General features: G+C 47.9%; 1 protein-coding gene and 1 long non-coding RNA gene across 3 annotated transcripts in view; one reads left to right on the forward strand and one right to left on the reverse strand.

Moving 5' to 3' along the window:
- Nucleotides 1-22,310, reverse strand: part of LOC124720430 (FYVE zinc finger domain protein UPA1-like) — a 602,177-nt gene that overhangs the window by 486,469 nt on the left and 93,398 nt on the right. The window lies entirely within an intron of this gene.
- On the forward strand, nucleotides 460-8,851 carry LOC124720431. The gene is made up of 3 exons (XR_007006156.1): nucleotides 460-570; nucleotides 684-815; nucleotides 8,085-8,851. It is a non-coding gene; the product is annotated as an uncharacterized LOC124720431 (long non-coding RNA).

Genomic DNA, 22,310 nt, shown 5'->3' on the forward strand with positions numbered 1-22,310 from the left:
AGCGATGACAAAAACGAACACACCTTCCAGCGACACAGTTGCCCTGAGGAAAGACTGCGAGCGAATAATAAGCGACTCAGAAGTGTCTCTCAGCGTCTGAGAGATACGTAGTAGGTACAAAATCCAGAAGTGCAAATAACAGACTCCCAGTAGACCTGTCCAGTGACAGGTTTGTTCTCCTGCTCTTTCTCGGCAGGTTAAGCTGTGTATTCTGGCTGCCACCATTTACTCTGCCACCTGCTGGGCTTTAACTCCAAATAACGATGAGCTACTGGAAAACTGGCGTTGAGAAATGGGCAAATAAGTACTTCAGTCTTTCATCTGGCAAGCGATTACATCTGATTAACGATTTTAATATTACATCCTGGAACCTCGAATGCTGTCTACAGATTCCTATATGAAATGTAGCAATGGCTTTGTTCGCCTTCTTTTTATCAGCAGGTTAATGAGCATCTTATGGGTGCCGCCACTTACTCTGCCATCGACTGCGTTTTATTTGCAAAGGGAAGACGCGCTGCTGCAAAGCTGGCTTTCAAATGTAGAGAACTGATTACTTCCTTCTTTACTCTGGTAAGTAATTACATCTGGCTACATTTTTAACATTACATTCTGCTATCTGGAATGCTGTCTACAGATTCCCTTATGAACTGCACTAATAGCATTGTTCTCCTGTTGTTTTTCAGCACATTTATGAATTTATTCTGGCTGCCACTATTTTTTCTGTCAACAACTGTGTTTTATTTGCAAAATGAAGATGCTCTGCCCGAAAGAAAGCTTTTAAACACACAGAAATCAGTACCTCCCTCTTTCATTCGGTAAGTAATTACATCTGGTTAACATTTTTACTATTACGTTCTATATACTAAAAGCATCACCTCGGTTCCGAGACTTCCGGAAAATTAATAGATGCAAATTTCTCCACAGAACTCACAGAAATAGCTTAATTAAGAGATTAATGGTTGATTGTTAATAACGTCGAAATAATATATAATCAGAAAATTGAAACTACTGACTTATTTTAGTCTTTCATTATCATAAGAATGTATATTAATTCACTTGATGGCTGCCAGACACAAATCCGTCTTGTTTTCATTTGATGTGGAAGCTGTAAACGAAGAGAGACCGGCAATATCACGAAACATACACACGGGTCACGTGGAGAATGACCCCGCACTGTAACTCAGCTTGCTCTGCGCAAGCGCGAATCTGGCATTATTAAAAAAAAATTTCTGGGTACCATCTGGCTGCTCGCTGCTGCTGCTCATACGGCAAACAGCCGCGTTTCAAGTAGCCAGGAGCGGGAGAAGGCACTGCACATACGCGAATTCAGCTCTGCGCATGCGCACGAACGCGCTGGCAACTGCTCACAGGAACCTCGGGCTTCCCACGCAGTCGCCGCCGCGCGTGCGCAGTGACGCCTGTTTCCTGGCGCTCCCTGGCAGCTGCTCAGACGGACGTAAGCAGCCGTAGCAAGACGAAAGGCCCCACAAAATTGTCGCCAGAAATAGAAAATACTTTTTTCCGTTACAGATGTGACACAGGCTGAACTTAATTTAATGTTTATCAGCGTATGACGCGGAATGTACAAAGTAGCTGTTTAGCGGAAGAGTGCAACTGTTTTCTGGCAACACTTCGATGATTAATTCTGGTTGGGAAAGACGGTAGCTTTTTAGTTTCATTCCGTTCAGCTAAACACAAATCTAGAAAGAAGAGGGATTTGGTTCGTGAAAGCGGAAGGAAAGCGTGACGCATTACAACTGTGACAACACTCATGTTGCCATTTTTCCAGATGTCGATGAGTCTATCACTACTTTGTGTGTGGGTGACGTTGACCTTTCCACAAGTCCTGCACTTTCCAGCCGATTGACACAGGTAACAATGAACACCTGACCCACCCACAGTGATAATGTGTATTACCCTGTATCCGCGTCTTAACGCCTCTCAATGAAAGCGTCCCTTTATCGCAAATTCAGGGACTGGTTTCATTGTTCACGGTAGAGTCACTGTGAACAGCGATCGTATTCTTTACCATCAAACGAAACGTACTAACACCGAAATTTGAATTATACAGTTTTAAGACCTTCTCGCTACCTTCTTTATGATCTTTCTAGACGTGATTTTCTGCGATGTTTTCGAAGCGGGTAGTCCAACTTGGTGAAGCTACAAATTCTTTCGCTCCTTATATCGTTAGCAATATCGGAAACCATGTCCTGCAAGATGGTGTTTCTGTCACTGATTCACTTTTTTATTGCTTCATAGAAATAGGTCCAAAGTGTGTACACTAAACGTCGTGATTATTAACGACCGGATTTCACGTTATTCTGCATCTTCCTATTCATCGGATTGCTTTCCACCAGGGCTACCAGTATGTAAGCATTCCTTACCACGCACTTCTCAGCACGTTCTTTCATCCCATACACCAACGCTTTCTGTACTTGCGGCATGGAAATTTTAACTCTTAAATTTATTTCGGAAACATTTGCTGGTCATCTAAGTCACTATCGTTGGCCGTTTCTTTACGAGAGTAACTGCCTACGATTTCTTCACTTCGGAGAACCAGCAGTCGGTTTTATCGAGCATTTCAGTCCCAACGAACCACATGCTGCACTATTCAAACGCTCATCTGAGAGGTTAACTACAATTTTGTTCTTCACACAGTCCTTACAGGTGTTTGCCTTTGATGCGTGTTTCACTTTGATGCATTCAGTTTGCGCCAATCCTAAATCTCCGTAGCAAGCTGCGAAACATTCACGGCACTCACTATGACCTGGGTGGCGAGACTGAACGCGAAGAATTTTTTTAACACGAATTACGCTCATGAGGTGATGGTGCGGATTTATTCTTTGCTGGGCGTTGTGTAGCTGTGGCTGTGGATAAATGACGAAACGTGTAAGCAGTGAGCGTGGCGGGAATTGTGTACGACGTGAGATCGACTTAACGGCACTACTTTGAGTTCTGGAGGACACGGTGTGTGTTTTGCCGTAACCTCTCACACCTCGCTACAGCCAGCAACTGGGTACAGGAGTGCGCTGAGTCACCTCTACACAGGGTGTTCAGTACCACGGCGACGGTGTGGAAGATTGCGTGCGACGTGGTACGACATGATTAATGCAGTTCCTATCGCAATATTGGGTATAAATAGCAGAGGACGCGAAAATACAAAACTAAAGCCAACAGGCGCTCGCCATCCAGAGTAGCTTAACTAGGGTCGGCAGACGAGAATCGGTGTATTCAAAGAGGTACGGCCGTGTGGGCGTCTCTCCACACATACAGAATTCACAACTGTCGGCCGAAACCGGGCAATATTTTATGCAAGGATGGCCGCCCTGCATTGTGTAGGATGCGGTAATGAAGTTACGTGTGTAAGTGGTGGTGAAGTGTTGGTCTGTTTCTACTGTACTCCACTCCGTTCCACCCTCGATTTGATTCAGGAGATGATACTGCCACTAAACTGGACGCTCACGCTTTTTGGAAAATGCCCATAATGCAGAAATATCTCGTGTCGGCACTTAAATGAGAAATGGAAACGGGGTGTCCTATTTGCTGTGTCAATTTTCAAGTACTTTGGGCCATAAATCTGAATGAACTTGTGAATTTGATAAATGCACTCAACTTCTGTAGTATCGTTGTAATTACATTCGTTGTAGATCTGTTGCCGACTGTGGTGTCACCGCCAGACACCACACTTGCTAGGTGGTAGCCTTTAAATCGGCCGCGGTCCGTTAGTATACGCCGGACCCGCGTGTCGCCACTGTCAGTGATTGCAGACTGAGCGCCGCCACGCGGCAGGTCTAGAGAGACTCCCTAGCACTCGCCCCAGTTGTACAGCCGACTTTGCTAGCGATGGTTCACTGACTACATACGTTCTCATTTGCAGAGACGACAGTTTAGCATAGCCTTCAGCTACGTCATTTGCTACGACCTAGCAAGGCGCCATTACAAGTTACTACTGATACTGTGAATCATGTACCGTCAAGAGCGACGTTCACCAGATATGGATTAAAGCTAAGTACTCCACCAGCTACGTCCGTTTTTTCTAAATTCTAATATCCTTGACCTGCCTGCGTGAGCTAAAACGCGTGCTTTTCGGCTTCCTCCAGTAACACAGTGTTGGCTCTCCTGCCAACCAAAACACCGACAGCATAGGTGTTGCTTCCTTTCACGGCAGTAGCAGGCAGTGTGTGTGTCGGGCGGTCTGGCTGTGTACTCGGCCTGCCGTGTGCTGGAGACAGCGTTAGCTCAGGGGGACTTTGTACCGACATACGTCGAGTAATGAAAACATGTCCGTATTTCACATACTTGTAACTGTGTAGTTTGTTATTGTTGTGACACTGCGTATGGCTGAAGTTTTGAGCAGAAATTTTATAATGCGACGTTTTGTCTCATAAGTGAAACAACTGTTGTCGAAATAGTGTTTAGTGTTTGTACACCGTATACGGCCATCAGGTAGATGTAACCTGCTGAGATACAACTGCGAAATTACTAATAGAGCAGAAGAAAATATCTTTGTAATATCGTGACATTAACTGCTAGCCGGACGCTGGTGTCTGCGATCACGGCTGAATTTTGAATTGTTGAGTAGAACTGGAGCTCGAATCGCCAAACAGTGTTGCTGATTTTATATGCTAAGTGATAATCCCGATTTAGTTTCGGCGTCCCCGTCGCGTGGCCGGTCTTCTCTCTCTCTCTCTCTCTCTCTCTCCCCCTCTCTCTGCCCGCAGCGCCCCTACCGCCTGTTCCCGCCCCGACCGCTGCTTCTGCGCATGCGCGGCCCTCGGCCGGATTCGCTGCCCGCATTCCGCGTCGCGCCCCCACCTACGACTTTCCCCGCGGCGTAAATGTCGCCCCCTGCAGCTACTTGTACGTGGATAAAAGTGCCGTAAACGTTTTTCCCTAAACCACCAGACCGAATGTTTACGCAGTTTTTCGTCACGTAGAGAGTAACGCAGCAAGTTACAGGTGTGGATCGCTTCCCACAAAGAACTCTTTCTTTGGCTCGAGTTCCATTGTTGACATTGGGATCTCTGTCATTTCTGTACTGTTCACTCGTGTTCTGGCGTGCGCCGACGCGCACTTGTATGGAAATCGGTGCCTTAAACTCATCGCTGTGATCCTAAAGCGTACTGTACGATGCTCTTCAACTTCTCCCACTGACACCCACGCTGTTTGTGCTGCAGAGGAAATTTTAGCGCTGACTTCTCAGGTAGTCTGACGCCTGTTTCTCGTCGCTCTTGCTGAGCAGAACGACCTTCCCACCTTTCTTTGTATTCCTGTTTACAGTCATCCTCAGTGATGCTGTAACGGCCTTGTGATCGCCGATTCCCAGTTGTACCCTAACAGATTCGAAAACTTCGGGTCTCTTTGTTACCGGCAGGCCTAAGATGTTATCTTCACCAGTCGCTTCTCAGATTAATGGCTCGAGGTAGTTTTTGGGTAAAGCACTTGGATCAATTTATTATGATTCTCTGGCCCTACCACCATTCTTAGCCACATCAGTCTTACTGTATAGATGGCAGGATAAAGTTTCCACCTAAAACTGTAACATGGCCAGCAAATTCACGCGAAATATTCTCCAGCTTCCGCTCAAACTGTTGCGCCACTGTAGCTGCTGAGTCTATAGAAGCGTCCGATCACCACGTTTGATTCAACTTTAATGCTTGTCTTGACACAAATTATTTTACATTCGGTATCTCCACTGATCTCTCTAATGTAATCCTACTTCTCACTGCTTTAAACACCAGCGATCGACCTGTCTTTACGACCTACGTTTCGACCGGAATTTAGAATCTCGTTGCTACTGACTTCGCGTTTCACCCAGCTTTCCGTCCCTGCTACTATGTGGACATTGTTACCGCTTTTAAGCGAGATTAGTTCTGAGAACTTTCCGCAGACGCTGCTGCAGTTAACTAATACCGTGTTGAGACAGTGAGAACAATTCAAGGCCAAGTTCTCCAGATTATAGCGTGCTGCATGCGTGACGGCGCTGGATCGGTTGTAATAAACACGTCACGAGTTGAGTGGATTCTGGGAGCAATGGCCGCCCAACGTCGGTCTGTCGCCAAAGGACGAAAAACCAGACAGAGCTCTTAACAGACGAGTAGTCGGAATATATTTCTCGCACCGTCCCTAAGGACTAACCTGCCACGGCCTTTCACTTACCGAATATTCTACAGTCCTCCGTTCCGAATCATTGATACATGGGAAGCATGTCAACAGAAACGGCAGAATTTCAGCTCCGTTCTCGATTGGTTCCTGAGTTACAGTAAGCCTAGCGTCAGAATGAACCTTGTCCACTACAGTTGTGAAGCAGCTTTTTGGAAAAGGAGGACAATGCAATTTCATAATCTCAATACAGTTCAACAGAACTGTACAAAAATTAAATTTTGAACCGAAGTACGTGAAGGATGCGCTCGGCACTTCTGCTAATCGTAATTGGAACTGATACTTTGAGCTAAAACTTATGAAAGCTGTTTACTCTTGTGGACGTGGAAGTTTTTCAGTCGATTTCAAACTTTTTTATGAGAGTACAACACATTGGCGACTGGAACAGGAAAAGGCTGAAACTCCTGTGGTACTCAGAGTATCCTCCATCACACACCAGAATGGATCTGTGAAGATATCATATCATTTCAGACGTTTCTGATCGGTAAATTGTTTCAGAAAGATGTTATCTTGTGAATTTTTAAGCAGTTTGACACAAACTCAGATGTGTTAAATTTTATGTTCATTTGCATTATAAATACAAAAGCAGTTCTGGCACAGTCATTGTTTCCATGTCTAAAGATAAGGATTAACAGTATCCAGGGCCAACATTTTAATCAAAGTCATTAGTTTTGTAGACAAGTTGCGTATATAAATTACATTCAAAGCGGCCTGCTCTCTCGCAGGCAAATCGTTTGATGAACTGGCTAGAGGGGATTTCGCATCGTGTAGCGTGTCCTTCACATACATTTTTATACAGTTCTGCTGCACTGTATTGAGATTTACGCATATCGATATCAAATTTCAACAATTTCGCACATGGTTCAAATGGCTCTGAGCACTATGGGACTCAACTGCTGTGGTCATAAGTCCCCTAGAACTTAGAACTACTTAAACCTAACTAACCTAAGGACAGCACACAACACCCAGCCATCACGAGGCAGAGAAAATCCCTGACCCCGCCGGGAATCGAACCCGGGAACCCGGGCGTGGGAAGCGAGAACGCTACCGCACGACCACGAGATGCGGGCTGTACGAGTCAAAGTAAGTGTAATTTTATTACCTGTAGCTCCATGACTTGCGTCACCGTCTCAGCTGTGCCGTTGTGACCGATGAGTGTGGAGACTCGTGTGCGTCGTTGCGAAATTGCTTTCGTGTGCTGAAACTCGGGCCCCGGTGTTCTGTCTCCAATACAACTAGGATTGCTTTGCTCGTTGCAATCTTTTACGTCAAGTAGAGACAACAGTACCAGATAGAGAGGATTTCCTTCACATTTTGTATGCGTGTCCTGTTCTGGTCTCATTGTGTTTAGTTAAACGTAGACTGACTGTATGGTTCCAGATGATGGTCGCATAATGTGTTGTGAATACTGCTACTAATATCTCATTGTTATTAAACACAACAGGTACGGTAGAGTAGAATGTTTGCTGAATATGGAGAAGTAAATTGAGTCTGGTATCAGGAGCGAGAATTCTGGTGATAGAACTGATATAGCATTAATCTCGGTATGTTGCAAATTAGAATAGTCTGATGCAGCACCTTGCTGACTGGTATGAAATACTTTTCAGCGATCAGATATTATAGAGCAGTTGTGATTGTTCACAATGAACTGTGGACTTTTGCCATGTTTAGTCTGGAAGTTTTACTCGGGACGTTTTTCTTGAGAGAAGGATTGTCCGTTCTAACCTGAATTATTTTGCTGTCATCTGGCGTTGTCTCAGTTTTGCTACAGCATTGCTTAGAGTATTTGTGTGCTGTATGCTACTCGAGGAGGGCTGAAATTAGTGAGTCACAATAGGATTGACTTTTTTGGATCTTTATTTAAAAAATTATGAATATTGCTCTCGTACAAACTCTTTCAGTTCCTGTTTTTTTTTGCACAGAGTTCGCTGGACTGCCTGCCTCATGACAGCATCTCCACCAGCCGCCTGTGGTTGCGCAGCCTGGCGAGGTCCAGCGCTGTCTCCCCATCACCAGCTGTGGCCCCCCTGTCGGCCCCCGCGACGAGCAGCGCAGCCGCCACTTCTGCGCGGCCATTCGCTGCCGCAACATGCAGCGGCGTCCAGCCACCCCGATCCCTGGCGTCCACCGCCGCCCCCGCCCCCACCAGCAGCCTCGCCGCCTCGACGTCTCCCCTGACTGCTGCCCAGTGCAGGGCGGTCCGCCCCAACAGCCAGCCCCTCGCCCCCACGTCGGCCCCTGCGGCGATCAGCGCCCTCAGCTCCCCCACTGCCCCCTGCCGAGCCGCCTGGAGCAGCCTCCAGCCCCTCTCCTCTGCAGAGAGGCTCCTGCACAAAACACACAAACTGCCACTCTCTGCTGCAAACACACAACACACAGAACGAGGAAAACAGTCACACGAGGAAACAACTGCTGCGAATACAAATCTGTCCTGAAACAAACCTACCGTATTCCCCCTCCCACAGTACAAAACAGTGCGCAGTTGTGTGTATGTATTAAATTACAGCAAATCTGTTCCATCTCCCGCATTAGAAAATCTTCATTCATCGTCCATTACAAATAGCATTATACAACCTCTGAAAGAATTTCATTACCACATTTTGTCACACTCATTCCTGCAAGTTGAAAGGTGGCTACACTGAGCCACAGCGCCAGAGATTGCACCAAAGAGTTTTATTCCGCCGCCTCCACTGGCAGTTCTTGTCGAGATGTGGCAGTTGTCAGTGCTTGCTGAGATGTCGTAGTAAAGAGTTCTTGTCGAGAGGTCGTGCTGGAGTGTGCTTGTTGAGATGTGGTAGTAGCGAGTCGGTGTTGAGATGTTTTAGTAGGGAGTGCTTGTTCCATGTTTTATGCAGTTGTTTGATGGGCTAAACAGCAGATGTTGTTCTACGCGAGATATTGTAATGATTAGAGTGCTTTTCATCAATGTATATGAAGGTAACAAAACTCGCTTTTTTCTCATTATTTCAATGTCTTGAATAATGCGTCATTACAGGTTCAGTCAACAAAGCATCTGGCTTGTCTTCTTGTATTAGAGTGTAATTCTGGTTTTCTTGCGTAATTATAGTATTTCTATTTTCTTTAATTACTTCAGTATAAATGATATTTAAAATTTCTTGCCTTATTGAAGAAGAACTGTGCCAGATGTGTACGTTGAATCACACTTCCACACACAGAACAGCTACACTTGTGCTTTGTTGGCTTCGTAAGTTTTATAGTTGCTGGGGACTTAATTAATTAATTGTGTTAACGGAAATTTTCTTTCATTCTTTGTTGTTGTTGTTCTATGCAGTCTTTGCCTCTACAAAATGTTCACTACATGAGCCCACAAGAGAAAACTGCTCTGTGTGATTATCGGTTCACATGCAAACTGACACTTCGATAATGCAAATACCAGAAAACGTGTTATTGGACATTACACAGCCATTACGCTTGCATATTCAAACTTATTGTAATAAATGAAACCTCAGAAAGCAGCATCCTCCTTTAAATGACACGATGAAAGTTTTCTTACTGCGCTATCATCGGGGAATGCAATCTAACAAGTAAAGAAGAAATATCTCAAGTACGGTTTCAGTCACAAGTAACAAAGAGTCTGCAAGTTTTTTTTTATTTTTAGCACTTCATCTGAAAGACCATGTTTGCACACAAACTAACTCAGCTGAGAGCGACGCCTTCCAAGCTGTGTTCACGATGGTCTGCTTTCCGATTTATTTCTCAACATCTTTTAACTCACCCAATGCCTCTGTTCCCGAGGCTCGTTTGGAAAGCTGGTCTTCTGCCATCGCTGAGTACTGCACGCGCTGGAAGCTCCGTGCTGAGATTCCTGATACAGCGGGTGACGATGAATGTAACGCAGAACAGCAGAAATCAGCGCAGTCGCTTCTGTACAAAAGGAGTTTCGACATACGGAACGAAGTGAAATAAAGTGTACTAAAAAGTACGACGTGTTCTGTCGTGAGGACCAGCTTTTCCTCCGAGATTCCTTCAACACAAAATATAATGCTTCTGAGCTAAGTATTTTAAATTAGATTTCTGTTTCCTTAAAAATAAATAAGGCAGTAAGAAACACCGTTTAACACAAAAGAGCTTAAGGACGATTCATTATGATGTTCTCGCGTTCACGTCTTTTTCTATTCACTTTGCACACTGCTCCACGTAACTGTATGTACTGAAACATGTTGCGAAGTTCCTCTCGCAGTTTCCCGCCTCAGCGACGCACGCGCCGCCCCGTGGCCCGCTTGTGCCCGGCGTGCGTGCGGCGACCCACCCAGCGCCCGCCCGCCTCGCTTCCCTCTGCTGGCAGGTGGTACGTTGTCTGTCCTCTTAGCCAGTTTACAGCATTCCTTTATTCACGCGGCACGTCGCCACGATTAAAAAAAATTGGAAGGCAAGATACTGGGAGTAGAGTTCGTGCTATTGTGGCTAACAATTGTCCGATAACTCACCAGATGTCCTTCACTTAAGCGAGTACGAACCTCGCCTGCTTTTTTTTTTTTTTTTTTTTTTGTTTGTTTGTGGTTTTAGGGCGCAAAACTTCTATGGTCATTAGCGCCCAGCCCGTGACGTAGAAAACAGGAAAAAAACGAAATTTAAAATCAGCAGCAATGGAAACATAGTCAGAAAATTGGAGAAACTAAAGGCAGAAGGAATGCTTAAAAATCTACTATAGAAAGGGGTTGGTTGTCCACAAAAAAAAAAGCTTCAAATGACTGACGTCATTTCACTGTCACTAATAAACTGTAGAACGCGGTCAGCTGAGCGCGTGTCATCTGCTAAAATCGACGATAGATCAGGCGATAGCTGTAGACGGGAGCGTAACGGATTAAAATAGGGGCATTCAATTAAAAGGTGTCTGACCGTCCACAGCTGAGAGCAGTGGGGACAGAGTGGGGGAGGATCACCGCTTAAAAGATGTCGATGACTAAAAAGACAGTGCCCTATCCGGAGTCGAGCTAAAATTACCTCCTCCCGACGACGCGTTCGGGAGGAAGAGGTCCAAGCGCAAGGAACGGCTTTCACTTCCCGCAATTTATTGTGGGGAAGTGTTGACCAATGCGCATGCCATAAATGAGTAACTTGGCGACATAAACCGCTCCGTAGATCGGTAAACGGAAGAGACTGAAGAGCTGGCCGAGGAAGAGAGACTGCAGCCTTGGCCGCTATATCGGCCGCCTCATTTCCACAGATACCAGCGTGTCCCGGGAGCCAGAGGAACGCCACTGAGACGCCCCCCAGGTGGAGCAAGCGCAGACAGTCCTGAATCCGGTGGACCAGAGGGTGCACAGGGTAAAGAGCTTGGAGACTTAGGAGAGAGCTGAGAGAATCTGAGCAGATTACGTACTGTATCCGCTGATGGCGGCGGATGTAGTGGACAGCCTGGAGAACAGCGTAAAGCTCTGCAGTATAAACCGAACACTGGTCGGGAAGCCGAAAGTGATTTGGGGTGTCGCCAACAATATAGGCACTCCCTACACCTAACGATGTTTTCGAGCCATCGGTGTAAATAAATGTGGCTTCCGTCATTTGTGCACATAGAGCAGCAAATGCCCGACGGTAAACAAGTGTAGGGGTACCATCTTTGGGAAATTGACATAGGTCTCTGAGCAAGTCGATCCGGGGACGGTGCCAAGGCGGTGCTGTACCCCAAGTTGTCAAGAAGGTTTTAGGAAAGCGGAAGGAAAGAGAATGGAGCAGTTGACGGAAGCGGACTCCCGGGGGTAGTAGGGAGGAGGAGCGGCCTGCATACCCGACATCAAAGGAGGCGTCGAAAAAAAGGTTATGGGCTGGATTAGCAGGCATGGAAGACAGATGGCTAGCATAACGACTCAGAAGGACTGCCCGCCGATTGGACAGCGGAGGTTCAGCAGTCTCAGCATAAAGGCTTTCCACAGGGCTGGTGTAAAAAGCTCCAGACACTAAACGTAATCCACGGTGGTGGATAGAGTCGAGACGCCGAAGAATAGACGGCCGAGCAGAGGAGTAGACTATGCTTCCATAATCCAATTTCGAGCGCACTAAGGCGCGATAGAGGCGGAGAAGGACCACCCGGTCCGCTCCCCAAGAGGTACCATTCAGGACACGGAGGGTGTTAAGGGAACGCAGACAGCGAGCCGAAAGATAGGAAACGTGGGAGGACCAGCACAGTTTTCTGTCAAACATAAGACCCAAGAATTTAGCGACGTCGGAAAACGGAAGGTTGACAGGACCTAGATGTAAGGAGGGCGGAAGAAACTCCTTACGTCGCCAAAAATTAACACAAACGGTCTTACTGGGTGAGAAACGGAAGCCGGTTTCGATGCTCCACGAGTAGAGGCGATCGAGACATCCTTGAAGACGTCTTTCAAGAAGGCTGGTCCTTTGAGAACTGTAGTAGATCGCAAAATCGTCCACAAAGAGGGAGCCCGAGACATCAGGAAGGAGACAATCCATAATTGGATTAATGGCGATGGCAAACAGTACAACACTCAGCACGGAGCCCTGGGGTACCCCGTTTTCTTGGGAGAAAGTACGGGAGAGAGTAGTGTTCACCCGCACCCTAAATGTGCGCTCTGCCATAAATTCGCGAAGAAAAAGGGGCAGCCGGCCTCGAAAGCCCCAAGAGAACAGTGTGCGGAGGATGCCTGTCCTCCAACAGGTATCGTACGCTCTCTCCAGATCAAAAAATATTGCTACCGTTTGGCGTTTCCGGAGAAAATTGTTCATGATATAAGTGGAGAGAGCAACAAGATGGTCAACAGCAGAACGATGCTTTCGGAATCCGCATTGGGCTGGTGTTAAAAGACTGCGGGACTCCAGCCACCAAGCTAAACGGTAATTCACCATACGCTCCAAAACCTTACAGACACTACTCGTGAGAGAAATGGGGCGATAGCTAGAGGGGAGATGTTTGTCCTTTCCAGGTTTCGGAACGGGAACGACAATAGCTTCCCGCCATCGCCTGGGAAAGGTACTGTCGGTCCAAATTCGATTATAAAGGCGAAGGAGGTGACGCAGGCTATGGGTTGATAAATGCAGCAACATTTGGACATGGATACCATCCGGTCCTGGGGCGGAGGAGCGAGAAGTAGAGAGTGCATGTTGGAGTTCGCGCATGGAGAAAACAGTATTGTAGCCTTCGCGATTTTGAGAGGAGAAAGCAAGATGCCGCACTTCTGCTGCACGTTTCTTCGGGAGAAACGCTGGCGGGTAATTTGAAGAGCTCGAAATCTCAGCAAAGTGCTGACCCAATGAGTTAGAAATTGCGACGGGGTCCACTAAGGTATCATGCGCGACAGTGAGCCCAGAGACCGGGGAGAAACTAGGCGCGCCTGAGAACCGTCGAAGCCGACTCCAAACTTCCGAGGAGGGAGTGAAGTTGTTAAATGAGCTAGTAAAGAATTTCCAGCTTGCCTTCTTGCTATCGCGGATGACGCGACGGCATCGCGCACGGAGCTGCTTATATCGGATACAGTTGGCCAAAGTTGGATGGTGACGGAAAATGCGAAGAGCACGTCGCCGCTCACGTATTGCGTCACGGCAGGCCTCGTTCCACCAAGGAACTGGAGGGCGCCGGGGCAATTCGGAGGTGCGTGGTATTGAACGTTCCGCAGCTGTGAGAATAACGTCGGTAAAATGTGTGACCTCATCGTCGACGCTGGGAAAGCGACGGTCATCGAATGTCGCTAGAGACGAAAAAAGTGTCCAATCGGCTTGGGCAAACTTCCAGCGTCGCGAGCGCATATATGGCAGTTGAGGCTGCAGTCGAAGAACACATGGAAAGTGGTCACTCGAGTGTGTATCATCAAGGGCGAACCATTCGAAGCGCCGAGCTAGCGGAACAGTACCGACCGCAAGGTCCAAATGGGATAAATTTGCCGTGGAGGCAGACAAAAATGTAGGGACCCCAGTGTTGAGGCAGACTAGATCCGCTTGGTGGAAGACGTCTAGCAATAGTGAGCCACGTGGACAAGGATGTGGAGATCCCCAAAGCGGGTGGTGGGCATTGAAGTCCCCAACCAGCAAATAGGGGGGTGGAAGCTGATCAAGAAGATGAAGGAGATCAGCTCGTGCCATTGGTGTAGACGATGGAATGTATACCGTACAAAGAGAGAACGTGTATCCAGAAAGGGAAAGACGGACGGCGACAGCTTGGAAGGAAGTGTTTAAGGGGATTGGGTGATAATGGAGAGTATCATGGAGCAGAATCATGAGTCCTCCATGGGCTGGAGTGCCTTCAACTGAGGGGAGGTCATATCGGACAGACTGAAAATGAGGGAGAACAAAGCGGTCATGGGGACGCAGCTTTGTTTCCTGAAGACAGAAGATGACCGGCGAGTAGGATCGTAAGAGGATCGACAATTCCTCCCGATTGGCGCGAATGCCGTGGATATTCCAGTGGATAATGGACATAGGGTGAACAGAAAATGGAGGAACGGCACCAAGGGTGCTGTCAACTCAACGACTGCTCAGAGCTTGCGACCGACAGCATGGAATGGCATTCAGTCGAAGGCAGAAGATCCTGATCCATAGGTTGGTCAGGAGCAGCTCCTGCCACCAACGATCGGCCAGTTGACCGGCCACCAACAGTGCGCCTCGGCGACACAGAAGATGGCCGAGGGCGATTTCCGCCAGGTGGTGCTGTAGATGGGACACGCCTTGGCGGAGAAGGAGAGGAACTGTGTTTCTGCGTAGCCTTCTTGGAGGTATGTTTAGATGAAGGAGGAACCGATGGTTGTGAAGTTGCAGTACGTAAAAACTCTTCACGAGAATGCTCTTTTTTTGTAGACTTGGCGTCTGACTTTTGGGCTCGAGATTTAGCAGAACCCGATGAAGGGTGAGCCATAGAGTGGGCAGGCGAAAGAGGTGAGGTTGAACGGGCGATCTTTGCGCTGGCCGATCTGACGACCGTGGTACTAAATGTGAGGTCGCAAGTCTGCGTGGCCGCCTCCTTTGTTGGCCGAGAAGAAGCAAGGACAGCGCTGTATTTTCCTTTCTGAGGCACGGTGGGCTGTCGACTGGCGAGTAACTTTCGAGCAGCAAAGGTAGACACCTTTTCCTTCACTCTTATTTCCTGGATCAGCTTTTCGTCCTTAAAAACAGGGCAATCTCGAGAGGAAGCAGCGTGGTCACCCATACAGTTGATGCAGCGAGGGGATGGAGGTGGACAAGCACCCTCATGGGCATCCCTGCCACACGTAACACATTTGGCCGGATTGGAACAGGACTGGCTGGTGTGATTAAACCGCTGACATCGATAGCAACGCGTAGGGTTTGGGACATAAGGGCGAACGGAAATTATCTCATAGCCTGCTTTGATTTTTGATGGGAGTTGAACTTTGTCAAAAGTCAAGAAGACAGTGCGGGTTGGAATGATGTTCGAGTCAACCCTTTTCAGAACCCGATGAACAGCGGTGACGCCCTGGTCAGACAGGTAGTGCTGAATTTCTTCGTCAGACAATCCATCGAGGGAGCGTGTATAAACGACTCCACGCGAGGAATTTAAGGTACGGTGCGGTTCCACCCGGACAGGGAAGGTGTGGAGCAGAGAAGTACGCAGCAATTTTTGAGCCTGGAGGGCACTGTGTGTTTCTAACAACAGGGTACCATTCCGTAATCTGGAACAAGACTTTACAGGACCCGCAATTGCGTCGACACCTTTCTGAATAATGAAAGGGTTGACCGTGGAAAAGTCGTGACCTTCGTCAGACCGAGAAACAACAAGGAACTGTGGCAACGATGGAAGAACCGTCTGTGGCTGAGACTCAGTGAACTTACGTTTGTGAGCAGACATAGTGGAAGGTGAGGAAACCATTGCGGAAGAATCCCCCATGATTACCGGCGTCTCCGATGGCGCGCTCCTCCCTTGTGGGGGCCCTCACCGAGGGCACACCCGCCTTAGGTGATTGTTCACACCTCAGGTCACACCTCCCGACATACGGACGGAGGGACCAATCGGCACTTTCGGAAGGTATCAGCTCGGGTAATCACCCCTCCCTGGGCCTGGCCTTTACCAGGGGGTACGTACGTGTCCTACCTGTCTACCCGGGGCGGGGAATTACGCGTTACCCCGTCACCGGCTACGCATGGAAGTGCGTGGGTCGGCCTTCAGACACGCACAGGGAGGAAGAAAGAGAAAGGGAAAGGAAAGAAGAGGGGGTCTCAAACGCCGCAGCGGAGAAAAGGGTAAAGAGAAGAGGTAAGGAAAGGAGATGGACAAAGGAAGGAAGAAGACATACAAGCAAGGAAGAAGAAGAATGCGGTACATTTACAAGCGTCCGTCTCCGGACGTAGGCGCAAACCATACTCCCAGAGGGGGAGAAAGTGAAGGAAAGAGCAAGAGGTGAGGGGGGGGGGGTGAAGACAGGGGATGGGGAAGGATGCGGAAAGGGAAGGTATGCAGCCCGGAAAGGAAGGAAGGCCACATTAGCTCGGGGCCCCGTGCTCGCTACGCACGTATCCACGAAAGAGTTGTGGATCCCCTGGGGGGGACCTCGCCTGCTGTCAGGTAGTAATTCTCACGTGCTGCCGACCACCCAGGTGGACTGCCTCAAGTTTCGCTTTGGTTGCTACTTTCCTGTTTACTGCCCTCTACCGAGTAGTTTTCACACTTGCTGGTAGGTGAGGGGTGCCGATGTTTGTCCAGATGGCCCTCCAGCCGTAGTGCGGCTACTTTTGTACAGTCACGTTTCCGCTTTTGCTTCTCATTAATTCCACGTACATGTCCTTGACTTTTACCATATTCGACGGCCAACTCTGGTTTGAGTATAACTGAGTTGGAATCAAAATTGTTCAAAATGATAAAAGCCATTGGCGACGTGCCGTACATCTGTGGGTGGATTCGAAGCAGTGGGAGTAATTTCGTCTGGTAAGTGCGGCGTGAGGGCCGTCTGTGTGTCTTCTTCCGCATGTCGTGTCTCGAACACACGAATATAGTTTCTCACTTTCTCCCAAAGTCGGCGATATTTAATTCCCCCGTTTCCGCCCGAGATGGTCAACGTGTCAAACTTTATCTTAAAAATATTACCACGAGTTACAAAATGGCGCAAAGCTGACAGAAATCTTGCTGCTGTTTCACCTGTTATGGGTAAAACTTGTGCCACACAGTTGACTTTAGAGACGATCTACATATGTGCAAAGTTGGCCTTTGGATGTCGTCAAGCCTTCTCTATGTTCTTTGACTCCAACTGGCACGCTGGCAAGCACTTTCTTAGAGTTTGCAGCTGCAGTACGATTTACGTTAGACCTGTAGTCCAGAGCCAGAACTTGGACTGAGGTATCGCATGTTTCGCAAAGATATTCCGCACCCCACATTCATGACGTGTGCTTTAGTGTTGCTTAGCTTTGAACCTGACGCAAGTTGGTATTTGCTGGTGACCTGCAGTGCCTTCTGCGACTCGCTCTCGCCGGAGATCACGAGACCCCGTCACCTGTGTACGCCCTACACACGATACTCTGGCGACGTGTGTGTGTGTGTGTGTGTGTGTGTGTGTGTGTGTGTGTGTGTGTGTGTGTGTGTGTGTGTGTGCGCGCATGCGTGCAGCCCCCGTAGCAGTTTCTGCAGAGCGGCTAGCAGGGCCTCAGCGGCAGTGGCGAACGAGGCCCTCCACACAGGACCACCTCGGCGCACACAACTCTTTGAGTGCGAGCTGCCTGGTTAGCCGACCACTCACTGACCATGACTTGCAAACTGCTGTTCTTCAACATTATACCAATTACCTTGACAAAATATTGCAGAAAATCCAGTACTGTCATTGTTTCAAGAAGGCACTGGTGACTCTCCCTATCGAAAGCATTCCCGAAATCGAGCGACATTACGGCGCACTCGAGCGTGACAACATGTGCCGCAGCTACCATGTCGCTATATTCACGGACAGTTTGAATACTTTATCTGCCTCTACCCACCGTAGTTCGATACGGGCCAGTCACCTCATGCATTATCTGTAACCACCATTCAGGGCAGTAACTGATCTCAAGAGTCCCTTTAGTGAGCCATAGTGTCAGTGTCGTCGTAACTGCAGTCTGCGTCACGTCTGCTGTGCAGCGAGCTACCTTAATTTAAGTATTAACTGTATTTTTTTTACTTGTCAATGCTTCTTTCGTGTGTTTTTGCATTTAGGAAGCTTTAATTGTCGAGTGTTCCATAGATTTCGTGTTTGTTTTGAATACAGTCAGAGAGAGTCCCTTTAGTCAGCCATAGTGCCAGCAGTGCTAGTGTTTTCAATACAGTCCTTAGACAGGTAGTGCTTTTTTATTGTTTTCTACAAGAAGTGTCTGGTAACCACAGTTTAGTCAGCTATCAGCCGCCTTTACTGGATTAGCAGTCTAGTTAAAAGTTGATTAACTCTCTACAGTAAATTGATTCCTTAGGACGGATAGGATGTGTGACCGCTGTGTACGGACGCAGGGGGAGCTGGCCACTGTCCGCGAACAGCTGAGCGTGTTGATGGCCGCGGTCAGCCGTCTTCAGGCTGCTGCCTCGGAGTGTAGCGGCAGTGGGGACTCTGGTGCGTCGCAAGGTACACCCCAGGTGTTACATGCTTCACCCACTGTCCCTGCTGTCGAGACATCTTCGCGGGTACCGGGCGCGGTTGGGCCACCCTCTCCCCAAGGGGAGTGGCGGGTTCAGCAGCGTTCGCGGCGCACGAGGCGGAGGGTCAATGTGGAGGCTGGCCGTGTGGCATCGCCCGCTCTGCCTGTGAGTGGACATGTGGCCGCTCCTTCAGCAAGGTCCGAGCAGGCACACGGGGGGAGGGAGCTCCAACGTTAGGCTTAGGGAAAAAGCGGAAAGGTCTGAGAAATAGGCCAGCGTTCACTCTGTCTGCTTGCCGGGGGGTTTCACCCGAGATGTGGAGGAGGCCCTGCCGGCGGCGATAGAGAGCGCTGGGTGCACCCGACTGCAAACTGTTGCTCATATCGGCACCAGTGACTCCTGCCGTCTGGGTTCAGAGGTCATCCTCAGTTCGTACAGGCGGTTGACAGAGTTGGTGAAGGCGGAAAGCCTCGCTCGCAGGGTGGAATCAGAGCTAACTATTTGTAGTATCGTTCCCAGAACCGATCGCGGTCCTCTGGTTTGGAGCCGAGTGGAAGGCTTAAACCAGAGGCTCAGACGTTTCTGCGGAGATCTGGGGTGCAAATTTCTCGACCTCCGCTATCGGGTGGAGAAATGTAGGGTCCCCCTGAATAGGTCAGGCGTCAGGAAGCGGCTACAAGGGTAGCGGAGTATGTGTGGAGTGCACATGTGGGTTTTTTAGGTTAGAGAATTCCCTCCCTAGGCCCGACAAGACCCCTCTTGAGACGCGACAAGGTAGTAGTAGGCAAAACGCAATGGGCAATAACAATATTAATAAGCTATTAGTAAACTGCAGGAGCGTCTACAGAAAGGTCCCAGAAATGCTCTCATTAATAAACGGTCACAATGCCCACATAGTACTAGGGACAGAAAGTTGGCTGAAACCAGATGTAAACAGTAATGAAATTCTAAACTCAGATTGGAATGTATACCGCAGAGACGGGCTGGACAGTGAAGGGGAAGGCGTGTTTATAGCGATAAGAAGTGCAATAGTATCGAAGGAAATTGACGGAGATCCAAAATGCGAAATAATTTGGGTGAAGGTCACGGTTAAAGCAGGCTCAGACATGGTAATTGGATGTCTCTATAGGCCCCCTGGCTCAGCAGCTGTTGTGGCTGAGCACCTGAAGGATAATTTGGAAAATATTTAGATTTCCCCACCATGTTATAGTTCTGGGTGGAGATTTTAATTTGCCACATATAGACTGGGAGACTCAAACGTTCATAACGGGTGGCAGGGACAAAGAATCCAGTGAAAATTTTTAAGTGCTTTATCTGAAAAGTACCTTGAGCAGTTAAACAGAGAACCGACTCGTGCCGATAACATATTGGACCTTCTGGTGACAAACAGACCCGAACTATTTGAAACAGTTAACGCAGAACACGGAATCAACTACCATAAACTGGTTACTGCATCGATGATTTCAGCCGTAAATAGAAATATTAATAAAGGTAGGAAGATTTCTCTGTTTAGCAAAAGTGACAAAAAGCATATTTCAGAGTACCTAATAGCTCAAAACAAAAGTTTTGATCTAAGTACAGACAGTGCTGAGGATCAGTGGACAAAGTTCAAAACCATCGTACAATATGCGTTAGATGAGTATGTGCCAAGCAAGATCGTAACAGACGGGAAAGAGCCGCCGCGGTACAACAACCGAGTTAGAAAACTGCTGCGGAAACAAAGGGAACTTCACAGCAAACATAAACATAGCCAAAGCCTTGCAGACAAACAAAAATTACGCGAAGCGAAATGTAATGTGAGGAGGGCCATGCGAGAGGCGTTCAATGAATTCGAAAGTAAAGTTCTATGTACTGACTTGGCAGAAAATCCTAAGAAATTTTGGTCTTGTGTCAAAGCGGTAGGTGGATCAAAACAAAATGTCCAGACACTCTGGGCCCAAAATGGTACTGAAACAGAGGATGACAGACTAAAGGCCGAAATACTAAATCTCTTTTTCCAAACCTGTTTCACAAAGGAAGAATGCACTGTAGTTCCTTCTCTAGATTGTCGCACAGATGACAAAATGGTAGATATCGAAATAAACGACAGAGGGATAGAGAAACAATTGAAATCGCTCAAAAGAGGAAAGGCCGCTGGACCTGATGGGATACCAGTTCGATTTTACACAGAGTACGCGAAGGAACTTCCCCCCTTCTTGCAGCGGTGTACCGTAGGTCTCTAGAAGAGCGTAGCGTTCCAAAGGATTGGAAAAGAGCCCAGGTCATCCCCGTTTTCAAGAAGGGACGTCGAACAGATGTGCAGAACTATAGACCTATATCTCTAACGTCGATCAGTTGTAGAATTTTGGAACACGTATTGTGTTCGAGTATAATGACTTTTCTGAAGACTAGAAATCTACTCTGTAGGAATCAGCATGGGTTTCGAAAAAGACGGTCATGTGAAACCCAGCTCGCGCTATTCGTCCACGAGACTCAGAGGGCCATAGACACGGGTTCCCAGGTAGATGCCGTGTTTCTTGACTTCCGCAAGGCGTTCGATACAGTTCCCCACAGTCGTTTAATGAACAAAGTAAGAGCATATGGACTATCAGACCAATTGTGTGACTGGATTGGAGAGTTCCTAGGTAACAGAACGCAGCATGTCGTTCTCAATGGAGAGAAGTCCTCCGAAGTAAGAGTGATTTCAGGTGTGCCGCAGGGGAGTGTCGTAGGAACGTTGCTGTTCACAGTATACTTAAATGACCTTGTGGATGACATCCGAAGTTCACTGAGGCTTTTTGAGGATGATGCTGTGGTATATCGAGAGGCTGGAACGACGGAAAATTGTACTGAAATGCAGGAGGATCTGCAGCGAATTGATGCATGGTGTAGGGAATGGCAATCGAATCTCAGTGTAGACAAGTGTAATGTGCTGCTAATACACAGAAAGAAAGATCCCATATTATTTAGCTACAATATAGCAACTCAGGAACTGGAAGCAGTTAATTCCGTAAATTATCTGGGAGTACGCATTAGGAGTGATTTAAAATAGAATAATCATATAAAGTTGATCGTCGATAAAGCAGATGCCAGACAGATTCATTGGAAGAATCCTAAGGAAACGCAATCCGAAAACAAAGGAAGTAGGTTACAGTACGCTTGTTTGCCCACTGCTCGAATACTGGTCAGCAGTGTGGTATCCGTACCAGATAGGGTTGATAGAAGAGATAGAGAAGATCCAAAGGAGAGCAGTGCGCTTCGTTACAGGATCACTTAGTAATCGCGAAAGCGTTACGGAGATGATAGATAAACTCCAGTGGAAGACTCTGCAGGAGAGACGCTCAGTAGCTCGGTACGGGCTTTTGTTGAAGTTTCGAGAACATACCTTCACCGTGAAGAGACGGTGAGGATAAAATCAGAGAGATTAGAGCCCACACAGAGGCATACCGACAATCCTCCTTTCCACGAACAATACGAGACTGGAATATAAGGGAGAATCGATAGAGGTACTCACGGTACCCTCCGCCACATCATCTAACTTGAAACTAACTTACGCTAAGGTCGACACACACGCCCATACCAGAGGGAGGACTCGAACCTCCGACGGGGGCAGCAGCGCAGACCGCGCGGCGAACGGTGGAAAGTATCAACACCAAGG

The sequence above is a fragment of the Schistocerca piceifrons genome, chromosome 11 (genome assembly GCF_021461385.2).
Source record: "Schistocerca piceifrons isolate TAMUIC-IGC-003096 chromosome 11, iqSchPice1.1, whole genome shotgun sequence".
Lineage (NCBI taxonomy): Eukaryota > Metazoa > Arthropoda > Insecta > Orthoptera > Acrididae > Schistocerca > Schistocerca piceifrons.